The sequence below is a fragment of the Hordeum vulgare genome, chromosome 2H (genome assembly GCF_904849725.1).
Source record: "Hordeum vulgare subsp. vulgare chromosome 2H, MorexV3_pseudomolecules_assembly, whole genome shotgun sequence".
In the NCBI taxonomy this organism is placed as follows: Eukaryota; Viridiplantae; Streptophyta; class Magnoliopsida; order Poales; family Poaceae; genus Hordeum; species Hordeum vulgare.
The window spans coordinates 28,970,561-28,987,539 of NC_058519.1; the positions used below are offsets into that span (position 1 = coordinate 28,970,561).

At 39.8% G+C, this 16,979-nt stretch overlaps 1 pseudogene; it reads right to left on the bottom strand.

Annotated features, from left to right (window-relative positions):
- Window positions 1-3,278: 3,278 nt before the first annotated feature.
- Window positions 3,279-16,979, bottom strand: part of LOC123425173 — a 43,232-nt pseudogene continuing 29,531 nt past the window's right edge.

The window sequence follows — 16,979 nt, forward strand, 5'->3', positions numbered from 1 at the left end:
CGCCCACCACATATAGATTACAGTATGCGGTGGGCTGTTCCAATCGTCATCGCATCCCTGTGTATTTGGTGCGTCTGCTTTTGCGCGCTGCACACTCGAGCGCTCGTGCCGCTCTCTCTTCACCGCGCCAACTTCCCGGCCCGCGCCGTCGTCGGCGAACTGACCCGATGGACGCCCTCGTCGGCAACCCCCTCACCCCTTCCTACACCCGCGACCCCTTTGCGGCAGAGGCCGCCGCCGCCGCAAACCCTAGCGCGGGGAGCTTTGGCTTCGCCTCCGCTGGCGCTCCTCCAAGCACCGGCGTCGCCCGCGGCCTTTTCATGCGGCGGGTGGCCTCGCGCCGGCGCTCGCCGTGAAGCCACGTGCCCCCCTCTCGAAGCTCCCAAATGCGGCGTGGCCGAAGAAGGGCAAGGTTTCCCGCGAAGAAGAACAAGGCGGCGGACGGCTCCGGCTCCTCCAAGCCGTCGAGGAAGAAACTTGCAGGGCATGCGAGGGCCACAGCGGATACCGAAGCACCGGCGAGCTTACTTGTTGAGCTGGCGGCTGACGCGTACAAGGTGTTTGAGGAAATGCCTGAAAGGTAAAAAAAAATTGCCAACTTTTTGTTGTTGTTATTTTTTGAATGCATACATGTAGATAGCTCATTTGCTTCGTTGTATATCATTTGATGCGGCATATATGTCAACTATGGGTGTTGGCTTCAACAATTCTCATTCGTCTCAAAGCAATGACATGCATTTCAATGACCATGAGTTCGAGGTGGACGAGGATGGTGAGGGCATTGTCGATGCACCAAAAGGAAGAGGAGGCAACTGCATCAACGATGAAGACATATTGCTATGCAATACTTGGTTGCAAGTGTCGAGGGATCCATCTGTTGGAGGTGATCAAAGTAGAGATGCATATTGAAATCGGATGATGGAGCACTTTGATCTACACAACAAGAATGGAGTTGACCGCACGGAACGATCTCTTCGCTCCTGGTGGTAGACCATCAACCGAGATTATCAAAAATGGGCGGCCGCACAAGTGGCGGTTGACAAGTTGAACCCAAGTGGCACTAATGATATAGATAGAGTAAATGTCATTTCATCCATGTTCATCATGCTTGTTATTGGTGTTTGTAGTGCTAATTTGTTTTGTTTTTTGTAGTTCTATATTGCACAAAACTTGCACAAACTGTATTTTAACGCGCCTGTTGGAGCTACGCGCGCGCTGCATTTTAACGCGTCCGCTGGAGCCAGCGCTGACCGTCGCGTCAAAATAGATGAACGACGTGATGTAGACTGATTTTTAACGCGCCGTGGGTTAGGTGGTTGTTTAAGATGCTATAAGGAGTTCGGTTAGGAGAACCTTTTTGAACTGTGGTCAACTAAAATGGGAATGCATATCGATGGGGCCTAGAAAATGTGCTCTCTCTCGAGTGACTGCACATTGTCTACAGCCTACACACCACAAGATATTTTCTAAGAAACGTGAGACGACTGGCCAGGCCGGGCAACCACAAGTCTCAAGTCGACGTTCTTCAGTCTTGAGGTAATAGATACATGATAGAGCAGTGGCTATTTGGTTAAGCTACGTGTAACGCGTATAGGATGACCATTTTTTTTGCACCGTGCTCGACAGGATATATATGGCCATCAAATCGTCCAATTAGTGGTGCGCCTTGCCGTCTCGCATGATAGCGTATTCTAGTGGCTGTCATAGCTCTCGTGTTCGTCCGTATATGTGTTTTACGATGAACACACAGTCGTTACGTTTTGCTAAGTCGAAAACGCAGCTGAACTTGGTGCTCATGAGTGACATAAGTCCTCTGCAAAATGGTCAGGATTTTGTCAGAATAATCCAAATGTACCGTGTTAGCTATTCAGGAGCAAAAAATATTTAGGCTTTAGCACCGATGGATGAGGTATATTTCTTAGCTGTTCTACTATACAAATAAGCAAACCTCCCTTATCTTCTACTCCCTCCGTAAATATAAAAGCGTTTAGATAACTAAAGTTGTGATCTAAACACTTCATAGTTTTAAATAGCCTGCTATAGCCCCGCTATAGCCTCGTTATAGCCTTTTCAGCAGGGTGCCGCTAAATGGTATCATGTACAAATATGCCGTTATAGCCCGCTATAGCTGATTTAGAGGCTCGCCGCTATTTGCCGTAGCCCGCTATTTAAAACATTGAAACACTCTTATATTTGTATACGGAGGGAGTACTCCGTATTTTCTGGACAGGAACTTCTTTTAATGGTTCTCGATGACTAGTATCTTCACCCTCTTTACTAAAAAAAAGGTATATTGAGGCCCCTTGTTAAAAAAAGAAAAATGATATCTCTGCATGCCTCATCTCCATGGATGATATCACCATGAACTTATCTGGATCTTTTCAGTTAACTACTTGCTTGAATCTTTTCAGTCTTGTGTTTTCTGACAGCTTGCAATGGGTTGTTAATTGTTATTAGCTGCACGATCTATCATGGTGATTTTTGTTCAAGTATTCTAATTTAAGATAATGCAAGCCCATATCCTTATGTTCATTGACAGATATCACCTGTGTCAGAGGAAGCGGAAGTAGGGGCGGTATTTTTTTCAAATGTTAATACAATATAAGGCAACCTCCTCTAGATCAGCCATTTCTTCAGAGGTAACTTTATTGTCAGAGTTCTTGCTTGCACAGGTTGTTACTGTGTTCAGCAGAATGTGCATGATCCTGGATTCAGCCATTCAGATGAGGTAAACAGAACCCTCCAATATCTTAAGAGTTGTCGTGGAAAAGAGATATAATGTTGCTGACCGGGGCTACTAACTTAGATGATAGAAGGTCCAAATCTGGTTATTGTTATTTTTTGGTGGTAATCTTGTTAGTTGGAGAAGTAAGAAATAAAGTGTCGTTGGAAGTTTCATGATACAAGATGACTTTAGGTCAATTGCATTAGGATTATGTGAGTTGTTGTGGATGATTTTTTTAGTAACAGAACTACAATAATTTTAGTGGTACACCTCTCTAGTTTTACTGTGAAAAATTAAGCTACCGTCAATATAGTGACTAATCCAGTCAACCATCACAGAACTAAACATATGAGATAGATAGACATTTTATAAAGGAAAAAGTAGACGTTGAATTCGTACAATAGTACTAGAGCTCCTTAGGCTAATTGGGAACATATGGTGACAATGAAATGATCTAGTTGAGGTCATGAGTTGATTACAAGGGGGAGGGGGGGGGGTTCGTGTGTGTGAGAGAGAGAGAGGGAAAGAGAGAGAAATCAATTACATACACGCTTCATCTTCCGTCCCGCAAAATTGTTGCTGAAGATACAGTGGCAACACTCGTTGCAGCCTCGGAACATGCTGTGTTCATGTTGTATGAATTACACACTTCGTTTTGCAGAAGGTCCATGTAGGTTATGTAGGCCGGAGATAAATCTGGAGGCGACTAACCATGGTCGAGGTAGTGCATGACCATCCGCATAATAGGCCGCACATCAGGCAATGGGTATGTGCATAGCAAACCTAGATTGAGCACGATGCTTACCTCCTCCCTATTGAATTCCCCTTGGATTCGTGGATCTACCGTGTCGAGGATTGAGCCATTCCGGTGGTGCTCAAGCACCCACTCTACCAACAATAACCGATTATTTTGCTCGTTGGTGAAGATTGGCTTGCGTCCACATGTGACCTCAAGGAGAAACATGCCAAATGCGTACACATCGGTGAAGGGCATTGGCCTCCCTGTGCGCGCAAGCTCTGGCGCCAGATATCCAATGGTGCCAGCCAAATGTGTGGCTGGAGCGGTGGTTTCATGGTCATATATCCTTGCAAGGCCAAAATCACCTAACCGTCCATTCATCTGACTATCCAAGAGCACATTGCTTAGCTTTATGTCTCGATGGATGACGACATGCTCCCAATTCTCATGAAGATAGGACAAGCTTGAGGCCACACCTTTGATGATCCAGTACCTCTGAGGCCAATCCAAAACTAGGCCTTTTATATTGTGTAGGTACTTGTCAAGGCTACCATTTTCCATGTACTCATATATCAGAAGAAGCTCACCCTTACGCCTGCAGTAGCCCAACAATTGTGCAAGATTTCGGTGTCGAAGACGACCAATGCTCACCACCTCAGCAATGAACTCCTTTACCCCCTGCCTTGAATCGTGTGACATTCTCTTCACGGCAACCTTCATGTCGGGCTTGCGAAGCACTCCCTTATAGACACTTCCAAAACCTCCCCTCCCAAGCAAGTTCTTGTCACTGAACCCCTCGGTCGCATGAAACAAGTCCTTGTAAGAGAACCGGTTCGGGCCAAACGGGACCTCCCAGTCTTCATGCACCTCGGAGTACTTGAGACGCCGTCTTACAAAGATGTAGACTCCGATGCCTACCAAAACCAGCGTCACCGATGCTATGGCCAGCACGATCTTCAGTGACATGGACCTGGCTGTCAGCACCGAGATGTCTAGTGCAGGAGCTGGCCCATCAAGCGCAAAGCTCCAGCCAAGGATTAATTGGCGTGTGGAGAAAAAGTCGGACCTCGCCGATGAGAACCCGACGTATGCTGTGCTTTGCACCACATCAGACAGGTTGATATTGGTGCACTAGTAGGAAAAAGGCATTTTGTCCCGGTTCATAAGGGCCTTCTGTCCCGGTTCTGAAACCGGGACAAAAAGGTCGTTACTAATGCCCTTTGTCTTTAGTCCCGGTTCTTACACGAACCGGGACAGGTGGGCCTCCACGTGGCCGCTGCGGCCAGGCCAGGCAGGGGGGCCTTTAGTCCCGGTTGATGACACCAACCGGGACCAAAAGGCATCCACGCGTCAGCACCTGACTGGAGCTGAGGTTTTTTTAAAGGGGCTGGTTTAGGGGTTAATTAAGGTTGTTATTAGCTAGCTAATAGAGAAAAGTGTCCTCTCTTATATATCTCCGTGCTTGGTCATCCGTCGTGCTTTGTCGAACATATTTACAAAATGTAGACACGAGTTACATGGACATATATGCATCTTTTTTACACTATATCATTTCATATCATTTTCGTCGAATGACAATAGTATTCTAATCGATCATCTAACAACTCATCGTCAACTTAATCATATACCAAATTATCATATGATACACATAAAATAAAACAGAGAAACATCATAATATATATATAGTCATCATAGGCATCATGCATCCTAATTAATCGATCATGTCAAGTAATAATATAAACTAGAATAACTTGTCACTCATAAGACCTAGTCCTCGCTCTTAGATATAATGTCATCAAACACAATAACACCTATGGCTCCATGATGAATCACAGAGATCCAACGGTCTCCAGCCTGTGGCTTGCGAACCTTCTTTATTTCTCTCCATGCTTCAATTTGGAGTCTTTTTTATCTTGATTTGAAGTTAATCAAGTATGTAGCATAGAACTCAGCCCTCAGGGGGCTTCTAATTCTCATTTGACCTTCTGCGTCCATTAACGGAGGCACTACATTATGTGGCAGTTGATGTTGAAGAACATAATAATAACCTAGTTAGCAATGTAATCAACACCATTTATGCAAGGGAACCGCTAGGGATCAGACTACTGATCCCTGCTTCCCATCAGACTAATCATGAGCCATAGGATTAGAACTATAGGATCCGTCAGATGGCCCTCTGGAGTGTGGGTTTGCATTAAATTACATCCGTAAATCAGGTACTACTAGTTATGCACGCCACTAATTGCGTGGGATTAACTGCAAGGATTTGTAGGAAGCAAAAGAATTTGGTTTCAGGAAACTACTTGCAGATTTGTGGGAAGCAAATATTTTAACTAATTATTAAATTCAATTTTCCTTCCTATATATGCAATTAATATATACTTCCACAAACGGTTGCAATGTCATGTAAAATAGTTTGCTTCCTTTAGAATAAAATTGGTGTTTCCATTCATCGAATTTTTTTCTTCTGTGGTGAATGGTTTTTTTGCTTCAATGTAATAAAAAATTAGGTTCTACATAACTGTTGTTTTGTTTCAAAAGCATTGCTATCTTGCTTGCATCGACTAGAGAATAGCTTCCATCGACTGGAGAACTGCTTCCAGCCAACCCAATATAAATTTGCTACTATCAAAGAGAAAATCAATATTACTTTCAGAACCATAGCATATTGTTTCCATCCACTTTAGAATTGCTTTTAACCAAACACCCCCCAATGAGAAAAATATTTCCAATGTTACTATTACAAATGCTTCAAAAGTTTGACAAGAGAATAAAAACTGCTATCAGATGGAGTATGATTTGATGGACATAGTAAGTCTATTTGCTTCCATGTGTCAAACATCCGCTTTAAAGCAAAATGGCAATTGCTTTCTAGTTGTGTCTATACACCTTGGATGAGGAGACCATAAGATTGACTTCGGCACAGCTTCTTGAGGCGTCGAGCAGCATAGGTTGTGTGCATGTTGTCGTCGGAATCAAGGGATCATGTACTGCATCACATAAGTACGCATATGCCTGCTTTATCATGCAGCCTTCATGGTTCTCGCATCTGGGGGCTCAGGAAAGGGCCAACTTCCAGAGTATAATACTGCACCCTCAATCAACGACGTAGGTTTTGCAGCTGTCTTTGAGGCATAAAACTGCATCACTGAATCGAATTGCCGCAAAATAACTCTTCAAGAACTCATGGGTTCCCTCCACTTCATGATGCATATTGAAAAGGAATAACTTTAGATCTACATTAGCAAATATAACCATATGCTGCTTGCAATAGAAACTGGAAGAATGAAAAATAAGGAAGAAAGTATATGGGATTATGGGTCGCATCCTTCGTCAACAAAAAAATCTGACTCAGAAACTTGATTCTATTCCTTCAAATTAAGATCAACAATGTACTACATGGGAATTTTAGGAAGCATGGACTTTTTCGCTATCAAGTACAAACAATATGAAGCATGGAAATGAAGCAAATTTATGTAGTGTAGAAGCACAACTTTAAAAGGATGAACCAAATGAAACAAAGACAAGGTGAGGCATCAGAACAATAATACTTATGAATAAAATGTATGCACTGCCGAAGCACAATTATACGTATGAAGCATGCACATTTGGTAGCATCGTATTAACGCAAGTCTTAACAACTGTTGCATAAAAATTGGAAGCATAGAAAATGATGCTATCTCAAATGAATGATCTCAATCGGAAGCATACAAATTTGGAGATGTAAACTAGAACTAAATTAGTTAGCAAAGTCAGTGGATGATTCTGTAAATTTATACATACCAAATTGAGATGAAAATAAATGGATTAACTAGGGGAGATGAGAAGAGGTGCGGGCCGATTTCATACAGATTGGCGATGCTTGTATCATAGTTGTGAAGAAGGGACGTCGTTGCTGCTTCACTTTTGAGAGTCTCATCAGATAAATAGGTTCACGACAGCGCATCAGGGAGATGGGATGGAGAAGCAAAATCACACACAGATCAGCGAACTTCTCACCAAGAAGACCACCATGACCGCTTCAAGGGAGTTTGTAGGCATCGGGGTAAACCACACTGGGCTAGATGGTGCTACGGCAACATGCAGATGGAGAGCTACTTCCATACCTGCTGAGTGTTGACTCGTCCATGAGAGCATGTTGCTCGCCTACTGAAAGAAGAAGCCTGGACTCGTCGGCGACGCGGTGACAAACGGAGAGAATTGGATCGGAGTTGAGACGGACGCGATGGGAGTGGAGGAAGGAATTGGGGGCAACAGGTACGGAGGAACGGGACGCGGGATTTGTGGAGATCGTGAGTTTTTTGCGGTGTGATTCGATTTATTGGAACAATAAATGCTGGAATTATGGACCGTGAGATGGAAAAGGAATCAACGACAACAAAAGGGTCTGACGATTGAGAGACTCCAGACGTCTGAGCTAAAGCATTTCCCTTTATGCAATAGTGGAGCGTACTTAATTAGGAAACTCTTACCAAGACATTTTAGCGAATGTCATCTGGACTCAACCTATGCACTAGTGGCATGTAAAATGAATAATTTTGGCCAATTCCAAAATGATACGGGAAGGTATCCCTAGAAGCCAAAACACCAGCAACAAGAAAGTGGAGAAGATGGTCCTTCTCCTTCCAAGTTAGATGTGATCGATACGTGTAGTGTGTCGTGTCAATTAATTTTCGTAATTCAGTCGAAGCAACGAAATAAGCTGTAAATTATAATTTAACAAATTTAGTATATAGATGAACACCAACTATTTCTAAATATAAATGCAAATTACTTCACATGGAGGTAAAACAGGAAGCATATCATCGACAACCACCCAAATTTTGTAATAATTTAATGTTTCAAAAATACTTAGAAATTTTATAATTGTCCACACGATGTGGGCATTATATAAACCATTCAAAACGACCACATGTGCTACGATCATTCAAAGGACAATTTGGGTTGTTGTTGTTGTTTGTACAACATGTAACATGATATAATTATAACTATGGCCCAATAACTAGGAACCTGCAACGTGTGGCCAAAGTTTTAATAGACGATGAACACCACATGACATATAAATTGCGAGAGGAAAACAGGTTGACTACACCAACTATTTATAAATGTAAATGCAAATTACTTGACAAATATGGTTGAGAAACTCACATGAAGGTAAAACAGGAACCATATCATCGACAACCACCCAATGGTCGATGTTGTCTGGCATATTATCTTCAGGACGAAGATCGAAGGTGATTTTCATTCCCTTCTGAAATCCATAAGCCTTGCAAAGATCTTCCCACTTTGGGCACCCAAATTCTGTTTGAAAAACTGAATTAAATACTTGGATAACAAATGTGTGACCATGTATAGTCCTCAGCTTAGCGCTCCTCGTCTCAATTCTCTCGTGGCCTTCGAAACCGAGCCTCTCCAACACATATCTTCTTGCATGGCAACGGAGGTACATATCGCCGTTCTCGTCAAGCTTCATGCTGAATAACCTATCGTCTCGCAGGTGAGGCATGTCGCACATACCCCGAGAGTCGCCGCAGTATTCACACTCGCAATATCCATCGTCAGAAATTTCCTGTTTTAATGTGGTAAATGTGTGTAAACAACAATATAATCGTGACACACTATATATATCGAAAGAATTGAACATCTATATATAATAACTCTTCATGCTCGCATCATGGATCATCGTGTATAACAACAAGTCCTACTAATTAATCATCATCATACATAGTTAAATAAAGTGTGTCACGATTATATATAATAACAAGTTGACGTCGATGCGGGAACTACTTCTATATATAGTTAAATAAAGTAGTTTTATTAATTAAATCAACTAGTTCAACTACTAAGCACTTACTATAAATAAATAAAGTAGTACTTACTAAAAACAAACTACTTCTATATATAGTAAAATAAAGTAGTTTATTAAATCAACTAGCTAGTTCAACTATATACGAAGCACTTACTATAAATAAAATAAAGTAGTACTTACTAAAAATAAACTAGTTTAACTATAGTTCTATTATTTTTCTAACTAATTATATTAAACACTTTCTCTTCTTATTTTTTCCTTTTTCCTCTATTCTAAATATGAATATATTCATAAATGACTTTGATCATGCATAATTTTCCTATACATACATAATATGAACATATACATAAATTGACAAAGAAAATACTATGAACAAAAAAATCATTAAAATTCTATGAACAAAATTACAACAGAAAAAAATCATAAAAATTCTATGAACAGAAAAAAATCATAAAAATTTGACATATTCGATCTTTGCATATATATCAGCGAAAAAAATAGTGTGCTACAAAATATAGCGAGACCCTTCTCCAAATGCTACACAAGTTATAGCGCGCTAATAACGTGCTATATTTCAAAATAGCGTTTGCAAAAAAATAAAAAATATATCCATAAATAAAGTATTTAAGTACTTTTTTGCGGGATAAGTATTGAAGTACCTTGAGACACAATAATAGAGAAACATAATCTAGCCATAATCATAAATTTTAAACTAAATCTCAAATCTTTGCTCACGGCGACGGTGTCGGGGACGGCAACGGCGAGGTGCCGTGCGGGACGGCGTATGGGCGGGGTGGCGCGGGACGGCGCGGGGCGGCGCGGGACGGCGTGGGGCGACGACGACGACGTCGACGGCGAGACGGGTAGACTGGCGACGTCGGGATCGAATGGAGAGAGGGGGAGTGATCAAAATTTCTAAACTGACGCTTATATAGCCCCACCTTTAGTCTCGGTTGGTGGCACCAACCGGGACCAATGGTCTCTTTTCAGCAGCCCAAAGGGCGGGAAGCAGAGGCATTGGTACCGTTTGGTGGTACAAACCGGTACCAATGCCTCCCTTTAGTCCCGGTTGGTGCCACCAACCGGGACCAAAGGCCTTGCGCGGTGCGGTGCTATGTTTAGTCTCACCTCGCTAGCCGAGAGGGGCTCGGAGTGGTTTATAAGCCCTGTCGAACCAACCACTTCGAGCTCCTCTCTACTGCAGGCTTACGGGCCTAAATTCACTCTCTGTGCTTGTGGGCCTATTGGGCCTACTGCGGGCCTGCATCCTCGCCCTAGTAATGGGTTTCTAGTCGTATGCAGGCCGTGGTGGCCATCTAGGTGGCACTTTTTTTAATTTTTTTTTCCTGTTTTTTGCTTTCTTTTTTGTTTCTGATTACTTATTTATTTTCTTTTACGATAATTCTTTTTTGCTTTTAAAGTTTTGAACAAAATTCTAATTACTTATTTATTTTCTTTTATGATAATTCTTTTTGCTATTAAAGTTTGTAACAAAATTCTATATAATTTTAGTTTCAATAATACTAGAGGCAAAAACTGGATGCACTTCGTGTAAAAAACGGACAATCTCTTTGAAAGTATCACGGTTTCATACGGAAACTCGTGTGTTACAAAGGGATTTCATTTTTTGAACTTATTTGAACTCCATAGTTTTTCTGTGTTTAAATGCACCATTCAAAGCCACATCATCAATTTACAACCCATTCTAACTTCATTTGTTATTTTTCATGCATTTATTGATTATTTTGAGCTATAAGACCATGAAATTGAAAAGCATTTGAAATGAACTCTGAAAAGGTTGGCATGGTATCATCATTTCACCCACATAGCATGTGCGAGAAAGTTGAGAGGGTTACGGCAAAAACTGGATGCAATTCGTGTACAAAACGGACAATCTCTTTGGAAGTATGAGGGTTTCATACGGAAAATCATCTGTTACAAAGGGATTTCATTTTTTTGAACTTATTTGAACTCCATAGTTTTTCTGTGTTCAAAATACACCATTCAAAGCCACATCATCAATTTACAACCCTTTCTAATTCATTTGTTATTTTTCATGCATTTACTGATTATTTTGAGCTATAGACCATGAAATTGAAAAGCATTTGAAATGAACTTTCAAAAGGTTCCAAGTTGGCATGGTATCATCATTTCACCCACATAGCATGTGAGAGAAAGTTGAGAGGGGTACGGCAAAAACTGGATGCACTTCGTGTACAAAACGGACAATCTCTTTGGAAGTATCAGGGTTTCATACGGAAACTCGTCTGTTACAAAGGGATTTAATTTTTTGAACTTATTTGAACTCCATCGTTTTTCTGTGTTCAAAATGCACCATTCAAAGCCACATCATCAATTTACAACCCTTTCTGACTTCATTTGTTATTTTTCATGCATTCACTAATTATTTTGAGCTATAAGACCATGAAATTGAAAAGCATTTGAAATGAACTCTGAAAAGCTTCCAATTTGGCATGGTATCATCATTTCACCCACATAGCATGTTCGAGAAAGTTGAGAGGCTTACGGCAAAAACTGGATGCACTTTGTGTACAAAACGGACATTCTCTTTGGAAGTATCAGGGTTTCATACGGAAACTCGTCTCTTACAAAGGGATTTCATTTTTTTGAACTTATTTGAACTTCATAGTTTTTTTGTGTTCAAAATGCACCATTCAAAGCCACATCATCAATTTACAACCCACTATGACTTCATTTATTATTTTTCATGCATTTATTGATTATTTTGAGCTATAAGACCATGAAATTGAAAAGCATTTGAAATGAACTCTGAAAAGGTTCCAAGTTGGCATGGTATCATCATTTCACCCACATAGCATGTGTGAGAAAGTTGAGAGGATTACGGCAAAAACTGGATGCACTTCGTGTACAAAACGGACAATCTCTTTGGAAGTATCAGGGTTTCAGACGAAAACTCGTCTCTTACAAAGGGATTTCATTTTTTTGAACTTATTTGAACTCCATAGTTTTTCTATGTTCAAAATGCACCATACAAAGCCACATCATCAATTTACAACCCTTTGTGACTTCATTTGTTATTTTCAATGCATTTACTGATTATTTTGAGCTATAAGACCGTGAAATTGAAAATCATTTGAAATGAACTCTGAAAAGGTTCCAAGTTGGCATGGTATCATCATTTCACCCACATAGCATGTGCGAAAAGTTGAGAGGGTTACGGCAAAAACTGGATGCACTTCGTGTACAAAACGGACAATCTCTTTGGAAGTATCACGGTTTCATACGGAAAGGCGTCTCTTACAAAGGGATTTCACTTTTTTTGAACTTATTTGAACTCCATAGTTTTTCTGTGTTCAAAATGCACCATTCAAAGCCACATCATCAATTTACAACCCATTCTTACTTCATTTGTTATTTTTCATGCATTTACTGGTTATTTTGAGCTATAAGACCATGAAATTGAAAAGCATTTGAAATGAACTGTGAAAAGGTTCCAATTTGGCATGGTATCATCATTTCACCCACATAGCATGTGCGAGAAAGTTGAGAGGGTTACGACAAAAACTGGATGCACTTCGTGTACAAAACGGACAATCTCTTCGGAAGTATCAGGGTTTCATACGGAAACTCGTCTGTTACAAAGGGATTTCATTTTTTTGAACTTATTTGAACTCCATAGTTTTTCTGTGTTTAAAATGCACCATTCAAAGGCACATCATCAATTTACAACCCTTTCCAACTTCATTTTTTATTTTTCATGCATTTACTGATTATTTTGAGCTATAAGACCACGAAATTGAAAAGCATTTGAAATGAACTCTGAAAAGGTTCCAAGTTGGCATTGTATCATCATTTCACCCACATAGCATGTGCGAGAAAGTGAGAGGGTTACGGCAAAAACTGGATGCACTTCGTGTACAAAACGGACAATCTCTTTGGAAGTATGAGGGTTTCATACGGAAACTCGTCTGTTACAAAGGGATTTCATTTTTTGAACTTATTTGAACTCCATAGTTTTTCTGTGTTCAAAATGCACCATTCAAAGCCACATCATCAATTTACAACCCATTCTGACTTCATTTGTTATTTTTCATGCATTTACTGATTATTTTGAGCTATAGGACCATGAAATTGAAAAGCATTTGAAATGAACTCTGAAAAGGTTCCGAGTTGGCATGGTATCTTCATTTCACCCACATAGCATGTGCCAGAAAGTTGAGAGGGTTACGGCAAAAACTGGATGCACTTCGTGTACAAAACGGACAATCTCTTTGGAAGTATCAGGGTTTCATACGGAAACTCGTCTGTTACAAAGGGATTTCATTTTTTTGAACTTATTTGAACTCCATAGTTTTTCTGTGTTCAAAATGCACCATTCAAAGCCACATCATCAATTTACAACCCTTTCTGACTTCATTTGTTATTTTTCATGCATTTACTGATTATTTTGAGCTATAAGACCATGAAATTGAAAAGCAGTTGAAATGAACTATGAAAAGGTTCCAAGTTGGCATGGTATCATCATTTCACCCACATATCATGTGCGAGAAAGTTGAGAGGGTTACGGCAAAAACTGGATGCACTTCGTGTACAAAACGGACAATCTCTTTGGAAGTATCAGGGTTTCAGACGAAAACTCGTCTGTTACAAAGGGATTTCATTTTTTTGAACTTATTTGAACTCCATAGTTTTTCTATGTTCAAAATGCACCATACGAAGCCACATCATCAATTTACAACCCTTTGTGACTTCATTTGTTATTTTCAATGCATTTACTGATTATTTTGAGCTATAAGACCATGAAATTGAAAATCATTTGAAATGAACTCTGAAAAGGTTCCAAGTTGGCATGGTATCATCATTTCACCCACATAGCATGTGCGAAAAGTTGAGAGGGTTACGGCAAAAACTGGATGCACTTCGTGTACAAAACGGACAATCTCTTTGGAAGTATCACGGTTTCATACGGAAACTCGTCTGTTACAAAGGGATTTCACTTTTTTTGAACTTATTTGAACTCCATAGTTTTTCTGTGTTCAAAATGCACCATTCAAAGCCACATCATCAATTTACAACCCTTTCTGACTTCATTTGTTATTTTTCATGCATTTACTGATTATTTTGAGCTATAAGACCATGAAATTGAAAAGCAGTTGAAATGAACTATGAAAAGGTTCCAAGTTGGCATGGTATCATCATTTCACCCACATAGCATGTGCGAGAAAGTTGAGAGGGTTACGGCAAAAACTGGATGCACTTCGTGTACAAAACGGACAATCTCTTTGGAAGTATCGGGGTTTCAGACGAAAACTCGTCTGTTACAAAGGGATTTCATTTTTTTCAACTTATTTGAACTCCATAGTTTTTCTATGTTCAAAATGCACCATACAAAGCCACATCATCAATTTACAACCCTTTGTGACTTCATTTGTTATTTTCAATGCATTTACTGATTATTTTGAGCTATAAGACCATGAAATTGAAAATCATTTGAAATGAACTCTGAAAAGGTTCCAAGTTGGCATGGTATCATCATTTCACCCACATAGCATGTGCGAAAAGTTGAGAGGGTTACGGCAAAAACTGGATGCACTTCGTGTACAAAACGGACAATCTCTTTGAAAGTATCACGGTTTCATACGGAAACTCGTCTGTTACAAAGGGATTTCACTTTTTTGAACTTATTTGAACTCCATAGTTTTTCTGTGTTCAAAATGCACCATTCAAAGCCACATCATCAATTTACAACCCATTCTTACTTCATTTGTTATTTTTCATGCATTTACTAGTTATTTTGAGCTATAAGACCATGAAATTGAAAAGCATTTGAAATGAACTCTGAAAAGGTTCCAATTTGGCATGGTATCATCATTTCACCCACATAGCATGTGCAAGAAAGTTGAGAGGGTTACGACAAAAACTGGATGCACTTCGTGTACAAAACGGACAATCTCTTCGGAAGTATCAGGGTTTCATACGGAAACTCGTCTGTTACAAAGGGATTTCATTTTTTTGAACTTATTTGAACTCCATAGTTTTTCTGTGTTTAAAATGCACCATTCAAAGGCACATCATCAATTTACAACCCTTTCCAACTTCATTTTTTATTTTTCATGCATTTACTGATTATTTTGAGCTATAAGACCACGAAATTGAAAAGCATTTGAAATGAACTCTGAAAAGGTTCCAAGTTGGCATTGTATCATCATTTCACCCACATAGCATGTGCGAGAAAGTGAGAGGGTTACGGCAAAAACTGGATGCACTTCGTGTACAAAACGGACAATCTCTTTGGAAGTATGAGGGTTTCATACGGAAACTCGTCTGTTACAAAGGGATTTCATTTTTTGAACTTATTTGAACTCCATAGTTTTTCTGTGTTCAAAATGCACCATTCAAAGCCACATCATCAATTTACAACCCATTCTGACTTCATTTGTTATTTTTCATGCATTTACTGATTATTTTGAGCTATAAGACCATGAAATTGAAAAGCATTTGAAATGAACTCTGAAAAGGTTCCGAGTTGGCATGGTATCTTCATTTCACCCACATAGCATGTGCCAGAAAGTTGAGAGGGTTACGGCAAAAACTGGATGCACTTCGTGTACAAAACGGACAATCTCTTTGGAAGTATCAGGGTTTCATACGGAAACTCGTCTGTTACAAAGGGATTTCATTTTTTTGAACTTATTTGAACTCCATAGTTTTTCTGTGTTCAAAATGCACCATTCAAAGCCACATCATCAATTTACAACCCTTTCTGACTTCATTTGTTATTTTTCATGCATTTACTGATTATTTTGAGCTATAAGACCATGAAATTGAAAAGCAGTTGAAATGAACTATGAAAAGGTCCCAAGTTGGCATGGTATCATCATTTCACCCACATATCATGTGCGAGAAAGTTGAGAGGGTTACGGCAAAAACTGGATGCACTTCGTGTACAAAACGGACAATCTCTTTGGAAGTATGAGGGTTTCAGACGAAAACTCGTCTGTTACAAAGGGATTTCATTTTTTTGAACTTATTTGAACTCCATAGTTTTTCTATGTTCAAAATGCACCATACGAAGCCACATCATCAATTTACAACCCTTTGTGACTTCATTTGTTATTTTCAATGCATTTACTGATTATTTTGAGCTATAAGACCATGAAATTAAAAATCATTTGAAATGAACTCTGAAAAGGTTCCAAGTTGGCATGGTATCATCATTTCACCCACATAGCATGTGCGAAAAGTTGAGAGGGTTACGGCAAAAACTGGATGCACTTCGTGTACAAAACGGACAATCTCTTTGGAAGTATCACGGTTTCATACGGAAACTCGTCTGTTACAAAGGGATTTCACTTTTTTTGAACTTATTTGAACTCCATAGTTTTTCTGTGTTCAAAATGCACCATTCAAAGCCACATCATCAATTTACAACCCTTTCTGACTTCATTTGTTATTTTTCATGCATTTACTGATTATTTTGAGCTATAAGACCATGAAATTGAAAAGCAGTTGAAATGAACTATGAAAAGGTTCCAAGTTGGCATGGTATCATCATTTCACCCACATAGCATGTGCGAGAAAGTTGAGAGGGTTACGGCAAAAACTGGATGCACTTCGTGTACAAAACGGACAATCTCTTTGGAAGTATCGGGGTTTCAGACGAAAACTCATCTGTTACAAAGGGATTTCATTTTTTGAACTTATTTGAACTCCATAGTTTTTCT